At 32.2% G+C, this 2,640-nt stretch overlaps 1 non-coding gene across 1 annotated transcript; it reads left to right on the top strand.

The window, feature by feature from the left end:
* Positions 1-1,247: 1,247 nt before the first annotated feature.
* On the top strand, positions 1,248-1,354 carry LOC113853358. Its single transcript, XR_003502531.1, has one exon. It is a non-coding gene; the product is annotated as a small nucleolar RNA R71 (small nucleolar RNA).
* Positions 1,355-2,640: the final 1,286 nt, after the last annotated feature.

Raw genomic sequence — 2,640 nt, 5'->3', positions numbered from 1 at the left:
CACTGCATTCTTCAGTCAAAGGGACTATTTACAATTCTCAAGCTTTCTCTTCTTAGATAACAGATCCTTCATGAATTTAGCATGGAAGGCATTTGCTCAAGTGCTTCAGCAAAAGGAATATTTATTTGAAGTTTCTTGAAGACATCTAGAAACCTCTCAAATTACTTTTCTTGTTTTGGATTGGGTCTTTGAGGGTAAGGAAGTCTCTTGAATTTCTCCTTATCAATAGGCTGATTTGCTTCCTCAAGTATTTGCCTCTTTGTCTTTCTCACAGCCCTTAGAGAAATTTCTTTTTCTGAATTTTCTCTTTTCAACAAGGTAAATTTTCCTTCATCCAAGTCAGACTTTAACTTCTCCTCTAAAGCAGAATTATTTTCTCTCTTTTTGGCAGGTTTGGGACTCCTCATAACAGCTCCACTCCTAGTTATTACAACTTGACATTGTTCTTTTGGATTAACAACTGCATTGCTAGGAAATCTCCCCTCTTCTCTATTGGTCAATTGTTCAGTCAGCTGTCTAATTTGAGTTTTAAGCTTTTACATGGAAGATTATTGATTCTTGAAGCTTGTTTGGGTCACTTTCATAAATTACAGCATGGTTTCCTCCATCTCATTCAACCTTTCAGTCATAGGCTTGGAGAATTTTGATTTCTTTGAGGTTGAGTGGCTAGATTTCCTTAAAAATAGGATTGTTGTGCTGCTGGACCTGCACCAGAAAAAGGTAAAGCATAATTAGAATTCTTTGCAGCAGAATTTTTAGAATTCCAATTATAATACTATTAGTTTCTGCTATTAGAGTACTGAAAACCAGGTGAAAATGAAGGTTGTTGTCTCTGAAAATTTCTTGTACAATTAATTTGCTCTTGAGGTTCATTTGTAGGTGCATCACATGCACCATTAACATGATTTCCTCAACAAAAATCACAACTAAGTTGTATGTTCTGAATTGAAGCAGCTTGTAAATTGCTTATTTGTTGAGTTAATGCAGCAATTTGCTCCGAGAACACTTAGTTTTGCAACTGGTTTTGCGTAAGGAAGGTCTCAACTATTTTAGCTTTATATCCTCTGCTCCTTGTAGAGTGCCTAGAATTAGAATTTTGGTACATAGATGAAGCCATCATCTTTATAATTTGTTGAGCTTCCTCCAATGATTTTGTAATCAATGATCCTCCTGCAACTGTATCAATCATAGTTCTAGTGGCTAGACTCATTCTATTATAGAAAGTTTTCAGCTACATCCATTCTGGTATGCAATAGTGTGGACACTTCCTTAATAACTCTTTATATCTTTCTCAAGCTTCATATAAAGATTCTCCTTCTTGCTGCACAAATGATGTAATATCTCCTCTTAATTTGGCAGTTTTAGATGGTGGAAAATACTTGGTAAGGAGTTTATTGACAAGGTCTGTCCAAGTGGTTATGTTTCCTTGTGGTTGAGATTGCAGCCACATATTAAGGCAGTGGGTGTACCACCCTAGTTTCAATCTTATCTTTATCCTCTATTTTATATTTACCTCAATTCCTTTTAAATTTGTTGTCCATTAGCCAAATCACTTCATCATTAAATTGTTTAGTAACATTCTTTCCTAATTCTTGTGTTTTTCAGAATTTGGTGACACAGAGGATTATTGGTAGAGGTAGTAACATTCTTTCCTAAATAAAAAGGCTTATGCTTCCTTTGAAATTGTTCATTCTAATGTTTGGGCCCTTGTCCAATTACTTCTAAATTTAGTTTTAAATATTTTATTACCTTTATGAATGATTATTCTCGTGTACCACGGTTATTTTTTATAAAATCTAGATATGAAGTCTTTTCTATATTTTGTAATTTATGTGCTGAAATTAAAACTCAATTTAATACTTGTGTGCGCATTCTTAGAAGTGATAATGCTAAAGAATATTTTTCTACATCCTTCACTAATTTTATGAATAAACATGGCATAATTCATCAGTCCTCTTGTATTGTTACCCCACAACAAAATTGAGTAACTGAACGTAAAAATCGTCATCTTATAGAGGTAGCCCGTCATCTAATGTTTAAAATGAAAGTTCTAAACCTTTTTGGGTTGATCTATTCTTACTGCTGCATATTTAATTAATCACATGTTATCATCTATGTTACATGGTGAGATTCTCCACTCTATACTTTCCCATCACAATCTCTTTTTTCTTTGCCTCCTAAAGCTTTTAGCTGCACTTGTTTTGTATTTGATGTTCATCCTCAAATATATATATATATATATATATAATATATATATATATATATATATATATATATAATCCAAAAACCCTTTTCACTTGTAACTTATTACAGTGTATATATTCTGCATTAATTCTGGTTTTTATATTTTTTTTCTTCCACAAAGTATCTTAAATAAACAAACAACGATGACTGTGGATATTATTTGTCTCTTTGGAGATGCTTTGCACTATGGACAAACTATCATCATAGTTAATGTAAGAGGATTTTATATCCAAAAATACTTAATCATTTCTATTTTTTCTAGTTAGGTGTCTGTCCATTTTGTTTATATTTAACTTAAATTAGTTTTGTATTTTGTTGTTTTGTCTCTAGTATTTTCTAGATTTTCATATCCTAACCTTTTCTTACAATAGAATTCATCAAGCGCAAAAAGAGTAG

The sequence above is a fragment of the Abrus precatorius genome, unplaced genomic scaffold, assembly GCF_003935025.1.
Source record: "Abrus precatorius isolate BTA unplaced genomic scaffold, Abrus_2018 Scaffold10, whole genome shotgun sequence".
NCBI lineage: Eukaryota > Viridiplantae > Streptophyta > Magnoliopsida > Fabales > Fabaceae > Abrus > Abrus precatorius.
This window is presented reverse-complemented; position numbering and strand designations above follow the sequence as displayed.